This window comes from Dipodomys merriami, unplaced genomic scaffold (assembly GCF_024711535.1).
Source record: "Dipodomys merriami isolate MVZ:Mamm:240054 unplaced genomic scaffold, mDipMer1.0.p SCAF_454, whole genome shotgun sequence".
In the NCBI taxonomy this organism is placed as follows: Eukaryota; Metazoa; Chordata; class Mammalia; order Rodentia; family Heteromyidae; genus Dipodomys; species Dipodomys merriami.
In genome coordinates this window covers 18402-26044 of record NW_027206018.1, presented here as the reverse complement: position 1 = coordinate 26044, position 7643 = coordinate 18402, and the positions used below count along the sequence as shown (strand labels likewise).

Sequence of the window (7643 nt, the reverse complement as noted above, 5' to 3'; positions counted from 1 at the left end):
TATTTTAAAATATTCTATATTCTATGTTTGCATAATGTTCATAATTTATTTTCTCCTAGATATACTTTGAATTCTATATTATTTTATAATATATAGGATCATTAATGTGTCCTTTTGGATTGTATTCCATATAGAAACAGTTTGAGTCCTTTTTTTCTAGGTCTTAATATTATTTTTCTTTGGGATAAAATGACAATATTGTCTATTTTGAAAAGTTTTGTAAAGTTTATGCTATGTAAACACCTTTCTGAGGTGATTTAATACACTGATGTCAAACTTAATTTAATTATATGAATTACGGGTATTGTTACACTTGTAATTTTGTCATCAACTTTTTAATCACTTTTTTTCATTTCTTGCATGTGAAGAATGAAAAATATGGAATACTTCTCAAATTTTCATATTGTACTTGTGCAAGTGCCATGTTAATCTCTGTATTGTAATTTGAGTATACTTGCTGCTGAAGCATGTAGTATCCTCTAAATTTAATAGTTAATGATGCAATCTTTATACAGGCTTATATCTATGGGTGCCTACTTGTAACAAGGAAACCTTATTGTTCCTAACAATGCTATTGATCTTATTTCCCTAAAATTCTGTGAATAGTGGAAAAAATTATATTGATCAGTCGATTGCTCACATTTCCAAACTTTTTTTGCCAATGAGTATCTTAAATCTTTTTATTTGGAATTTGATCATACTCTCTATTATTTATAGTTTGGTCCAAATGTGATGGTTTCTCAAGTACTTATTTATCCAGCTTTGTGGACCTAATGGATTCAAACTAAGCGTTGCTTAAGAGCTACTTCTAAACTTCTTCAGCTGACATTTTCCCAAATAAAGTTTTACTGGAACAAATGTCTACCTGAGCCTTTACCCTTCTTCCATGTGGGAAGAGACCAACCAGAATACCTTACCATGACAGCAAAGATTTTCTTACTAGAACAAAACTAATCTTGGTTATAAGGGATCATAGAGAGATGAACAATTCAAACAGAACTGTTCAGACGAGAAGGTATTTTATCAAAATATAATTGTTTATTATACATTCCATTTAAAAGTAGCTAAAGCCAAGAAGGTGAAAAAATTGTTCGTATGCATGATTACTTAATGTCCTGACCTGTCTCTAACTTCCTGGCAGGAACTTACACTACTGCCTTTTTATCACCAAATATTTTCATAGTTGCAGGAGAAGTGCATATGTTTTTCCTCATTATTAGGCATTAAATTGATAATGTTTTAATCACAGTCTTTTCTCTTGCCTCCATGCTGTAAATCTACAAATGATAAAGCTTTAGTTCTAACTCTATCAAACACTGAAGTAGAGATAATGGAATCATACTTTAAAACAGAGTTGCCTTTGATACAGTAACTACAACAGAACAATACAAAACGTGTGTCTTTTAATCATATTATATATAGTTATATATTTTATATTTTTATGTGCTGATTTTATATTTCACACAATGAAACTTACTAGAATTAGTTGATAATTTGACAAATAAATTGATATTTATTTACTCCAATAAATAGAATTGGAATATAAATATTTAGGTTTCAAATATATATTAGACTAGGAAACGTATCAATGCAATCTTTTTAGTATAAACTTGTGATACATTATAACTGTTCTTGGTCTTCTGAATCCACAAGAGAAAAAAACAATGTTTTCCTCTAATGTGTAATGGATTTTACTCTGCTGCTCTGTTTTTTGTTTTAACTCGCTTGTCCCAAACTGTTTTTGTCCATATTTCTGAAGCATTCTTACTGATTATGCCCAAATTTTGCTAAGATGTCTAAAAAATATTATTCTTCTGCAGTACCCATGGGTCCTAAGATCCCAAGGCCCAGTTACCTGCATCATCAGATAACAGGGGCAAGAGTTTTCACCAAGGCCCATGAAACATATCAACACAAAGTAATTGAAGATCCATCTCAATTTCGCATTTCCTATATTTCAGGGCCCCAATTCCTTGAGATGCAGGAATTAGCAGTAAGCAATTGTGAAATGCAAGGCAACTTAAAATGAAGGATGAGATCACAAAATTTGAGAGAAAGTACTGTAATTCAAACATTCAACTTACAGATGACCAGCCCATATGAGTGAACAAGTTCACAAAGTGTCATAAGATTATTTTTAATACCCGTCACCTATGATTAACGAAAGATTTTAGTCCAACATAAGTGGGCAAAAAAATAGTTCCTAGAAGGATAGATCTATAATTGTTCTACCAAAGCCCGAAAACTTGACTTAGAGGTCAAATGTAATTCAGAAAAACATTTGAATCACTAAGGAGTGCTTCAAAACACTGGGACTTCAGTACAACATGGTTCTGTGGTATAAAAATGTCAGTCTCAAACCAATGATAATCTACATTTAATCTCCTGAAAGTATATTCCTTTTCAAATAAACTTTTTAAAATCACTTTCGCCAAAATAACATTTGACAAGTTGATGATACTTAGTGACAATACAAGTTTTTCAAGTGTAGGGAGCAAGTTACAATAGAGTTGAATTATTTACACAGCACTAATGCCAAACATGTTCAACCATTCATTAAAATGTAGAAATAGTACCAGCCACAATTTGTGTTTTTCAGTATGGGCCTTTCAGAAATGTGTTTAATATGTCAGCCTCCTAAATTTCAAACCCAAATGTTAGCTAATAAATTTCATCATTTAATAAGGTACATTTTAAACAATCACAAATAGTTGCCTTATCATATGTTATTTTATGTTTTCCCTCTGTCTAACATAGTAAGAAATATGACTTTAAGTCTTGAATATGGGTACTAATCAGAGATATGACAAACATAATATCTGTCTTCTATTTCTATCATATTCCTATTTAGGAATAAATTTTAATTTTCTTCTTTTTCCAAAACTTATAGGTAGTATAAAATATTATTTCATGTAAAATAAAAGAATCACAACATTGTACAAAGCCATTTATAAAAATGCAGTTAGTAATACATTCTAAGCCATTTTTTAACTTTCTTTTTGACTAAATAATCTTTCAAACGGTTGAGAAAAAATCATGTTTAGGTGCTTCCCGTCTCCAGTCTTGCAAATTGTTGCTGCAGATGAATGAATTATGGAAATATAAGCTGACATCATTTCAAGAATATGCAGGATTGAAACTCCATGGAATGTATATAAACCTTTCAAAGTATTAATAGTTTAACAGAATGACTATCAGGAAGTTGAAACCAAAGAGGAATTATAGTAAAGACATAGAATGAATGAAAAATGAACAAGGAGAAATACAGCTAGAATACTGAATGTACACATATGATGAAGGAAGTGGTAAATTGGAAATAAATCTTGGAGAAAGGGTTGGTTGAGAACGATAGAAGGAGTGACTCTGATCTAGGAGCATTGGACAATTAGATGGATATATTTAATTGTAACACAATTGCATAAACTTTTAAAATTCAGTTAAAAAACACAACTAGAAACAAAAACACACAAAAATCACAACCAAACAGCAATCTCTAGAGAGTATGAATATGACCACTCAAAATTTTAATCAGTTAATGAAGGGCAGTCTTGGGAAAAGCAAAGAAAGCTGTTCAAAGAGGGAAGTTTGGGATAGGGGAGAAATTTGAACAGAATTAAATAGATTGTCTAAGGTTATAAATCACCTATATCTGCTGTATACAGTATCTTACTTCTATGAGTTTTCTGTCTGAACTGGATAATCCAGTCCTGAGACACACTTGGTAGCTTGTGAGGTAGAATGGAAGAAACAAGATCAAGAACCCATTACTCCACTGGAGAGAAAACAATCCTCTATATTTTCTCTAATCTCTCTTCACTACTCATTCTTCATACTTTTAAGTCAATGGATTTTGAATTATATTTTTTCTTCTTTCTTCTGTCAAAGTAATTGGTCAAAGTAATTTCATTAAATATTATTTGCCATTTTCTTCTTTCATGCTGTTTAATTGGCCAAGTGAGTCCATAAAACTTCCCTCTTGTATTTGGTTGCCATGAAATAACATCTATGTTAATAAGGAGAAATCTAATGTAAAACTTTGTCTCCAGAAAACAGTCCAAGAGCCTGTGATCACAAATATTTGGCTATATATTTTTTTCGTTTACCTTGAAAGACTTCTTGTGTCTAAAGTGCCCACAAAAATAAGTACTCCATCACTTGTTGGTTCAATCAGAATTGTCTAACCTCAAAGATATATTTTGCTAAGAAGATGCTTAGAGAAAACCAAAAAATACTGCACTTTTTATTTTCTCTCTTAAGATTCTCCTTAGATACCATATCAGGAACAGTGAAGTTATTCTATGCAAAATTATTTTAATATATTATTTTTCTCTTGGTCTTGCATTTGTTCACCAAGATGTATGGAGGAGAATAGAGTTAAATCACCCATACCTTGGAAGAAAGTGTCTGTTACAAAAGGAAAATGCTTCTATGTCCTATTCCTATGTCCTACTCTTAGCTCTTGTCAGAGTTCCAATTAATCACAGCTTCTTGGCTTCCAGTCTAGTGAAGCTGAAGGACCAACGGGCTCCACCACTGCTACATCTTCATTATTTCTCTTTTAAAACTCTTCAAATTGCCTCATTTGGATGTGGAATGTATTTTCATGTCTTCATTCAATCAGTTCTGCATTGTAGTGAGCCAAATGGGCTCTGTAAAATCACTTTAGGGAGTAAAAATACTAACACAATTTACATCAAAAAGTTTTGGCCTCCCTTGACTGCTGAAGTCAATACGCTTAGCTAAGGCTTCTAAGAAAACTTTTATTATTAATTTTTCCATTTGCTCAATTCTTTTCTGAACTTTTTGGCATATGTAATAAAAGAAGTCTTGACTACCTCATATTAATAAGAATATTATTTTTTGTGAGCCACTTAGAAATGTGAAATCATTGGTTTGAAGTATCCAATCTATTTTTTTTCTGTGTTTCACTGCTTCACGTCCAAAGACATTGTGGAAAGTGTTACAAACAGAAATGTGTAATCCCAACACCTTCTTTCATTGTGGAGGGCACTTTCTCCCTAAATATTTTGACTCAAATTATCTTTTTCAGAGAATTACTGTTTGGTAATTAAAGGTAAATTCACAAATTTAGATGCCTTATTTTTTTTAAGAACTTTTAATTTAAATTCCAATACAACCTTCTTTCAAACAGTGAGAATATAGTTCCTGGGTAAGGACAATTACAAGGGAACCTACAGGATTTACAGCAAGGTTTCTGAGGTTTGTTTGTTTAGTTTGAAAAAGAGCCATCTTCATCCACATTGCTCCCTCTCTACTATGTTTCCTGGGATTCTTTGCATGAAAGCCTATTCTTCCAGGCAATTTTAAATTTTCTTAATAGGCTAAGTTATTAAAAATTTTGAAATATTAAATTTTACCTGCCATAAATTTAAAACTGTTGAAAATCCTTTATCAGAACCACAAATTCACCAATCGTAATTCCACCTTTACCATCAAAATGTTAACATGCTGTTTTCATGATATAGTATCCATGCAGCTATTATTTTCCAGTGGCTTTGTTATGCATATATGTAACCATATTAGCTGATGCTAAGCAAAATGAATTCCAAGATATGGAACCAGATTTTTTTTATTTGTGGTTGTTGTTTTTGATGAACTATGTGATTTCTGTTTTCTTTGGGGTTTTCCCATATGGTTTATGCCTGCTGTATGGTGAGACAATGGTGAGCATAATGGTGAGACAAAGGACAAAAGGCAAACCAATGCAATAGCAATACTCACAAGACAATATGTTGGAAATGTACTTTACAACTTGTGAGGGGTGAAGGGGTGAAGGAAAACTGTGAGAAAAATGAGGAAGGGGTAACAAGTTTGAAATGTTTTGTATTCACTACCTTACAATTACTGTAAAGTCACTGTACATCAATTTGATAATAAAATTGAAAAAAATAAGCTGCGTAAAATGTAATTTTACTGTATTGGTACAGTAAATATAATTCTTTATGTAGTAACATTTTAAAAATCAATACTATTTGGCTTCTAATTTGAATTAATTACCCATTATTTATCAGAGGTTTATCAACTTGAATGTTATCCAACTAGACACTATTTTCACAATATACTTGCCAAATTTTTCAAAAAAGAATAAATTTAGTACTTTCTCATTCTAAAACAGAAAACAGGGTCTGGGAAGATGGCTCAGTGGTAGAGCGCTTGCCTTGCATGCCTGAGGCCCTGGGTTTGATTTCTCAGCACCACATAAGAAAAAAAAAGCTGGAAGTGGTACTGTGGCTCAAGTGCTAGAGCGCTAGCCTTGAGCTGAAGAGCTGAGGGACAGCGCCCAGGCCCAGAGTTCAGGCCCCACGACCAGACCCAGTTTAATACTATGGAAACCCATAATTTTAAAAGTAAGTAAGTTTTTTAGAGGACAGAATATATGTGTTCTTCAAAATTCATATGACTAACAACTACTCATTTTTAAATTCTCAACATTCCTAACAGATTCAAAACAGTACCTGTTTGCATGTTATGTAATTCTGCAATAGATGCAGTTTCCAATGGGGTGTTACAGATTGAGAAGTAAACAGAAAAATAGCCACATTCTTGTAGAGGATAAAACTGTGAAGCATGTGTAATAATTAATTCTTCAAGAGTAAGCAATTGTTTATAAGAGTAAGCTATTATGTCTATGACCATCAATCCCAAGATTTATGCCATAAAGTCATCCTAGCCCAACAGTTTCCAATTTGTAAGGGACACCTTAAAATTCCTTAATTCACATCATGAATACCTTATCTCTATTTTGAAAAAATACTACACCTCTTCTAATGTGACACCCTCTTTGTTCTGAAAAGAACACCACAATAAACTGAGCTGCATCATTTTTCCTCTACTGGTATTCTTGAGATCAGAACACTTGTAAATATTATTTATATTTAGACTTTTTTAACTATCATAGATATTCAGTATGCTAAGATAGGAAAATTATGATTCAAAGCCTTCCCAGGCAGGAAGGTTTCTTAGAATCTTACCTCCAAAAAACTTCTGTGCAAAAGCCAGACTCAAGTGGCACTGAGGTTGAAGTGGTAGGGCTTGAGCCTTGAGCATAAACAGGATCAGAGACCTTGTCCATGCCAAGAGTTCAAGTTCTAGGATGAACCAATAAAAAAAAAAAATTGAAAAAAAAAACCCAAACCTAGCATTTTTCTCCATGTATACAGAGGCGCGTAAATAAGGAAATGGCTTCCTGTGGTACATATAGGTAGAAGAAAGAAGATGTCACACAATTACTCTCTTCATACCATATTAAACCAAACCTTCAAAAATTGGTTTTTCTAAATGTATAAATTAATGTCATCCATTTTTGGCAACTCTGTCTAGATTATTCATATTAACATGGTATACATGAACTCTGCAAATTATCTATTAACTATGTTCTAATTATAACTGTTGTGAAAGAATATCTAGGCATATAGAATGCCAGAATTATTTGTGAATTTTTCAATTAATCCCTCTACTTTAAAAGAATTTTGTAGTATCCTATAGAATATGAAATTACAAACAAATCCAAAAAATATATTTTAAATCTAAATTCTAATTTAACAAGGTCTACAAAGTCCTACATTAGACGAACTTTGCTATTTCTCCAGACTTAAGCTTTTGTAATCCTTCCACATTTATTT

General features: G+C 32.1%; 1 pseudogene; it reads right to left on the bottom strand.

Moving 5' to 3' along the window:
• Nucleotides 1-372: 372 nt before the first annotated feature.
• LOC138808556 (U6 spliceosomal RNA) lies at nucleotides 373-469 on the bottom strand (annotated as a pseudogene).
• Nucleotides 470-7643: the final 7174 nt, after the last annotated feature.